Raw genomic sequence first — 219 nt, 5'->3', positions numbered from 1 at the left:
TTTACCTTCCCGGCCTCCCTCCCTGTTAACCTCTGTTATTTAAATTCAGGGAACTTGTTCCCCTTTTACGGCCGTTGTTGTCGGTTGCTCAATCGCGCAATTTTTTAAAACCGTGGCGTCGACTTTGTTTTCCGGGGTTCGGTCAGCCCGGTTGTTTGTGTATCCAGGGCAGAGCAAGCATTCCGGGGGACAGACCTTTTACCTATCCAACTTTTCAGT

Source organism: Penaeus monodon, chromosome 15, assembly GCF_015228065.2.
Source record: "Penaeus monodon isolate SGIC_2016 chromosome 15, NSTDA_Pmon_1, whole genome shotgun sequence".
Classification (NCBI taxonomy): Eukaryota; Metazoa; Arthropoda; class Malacostraca; order Decapoda; family Penaeidae; genus Penaeus; species Penaeus monodon.
This window is presented reverse-complemented; position numbering follows the sequence as displayed.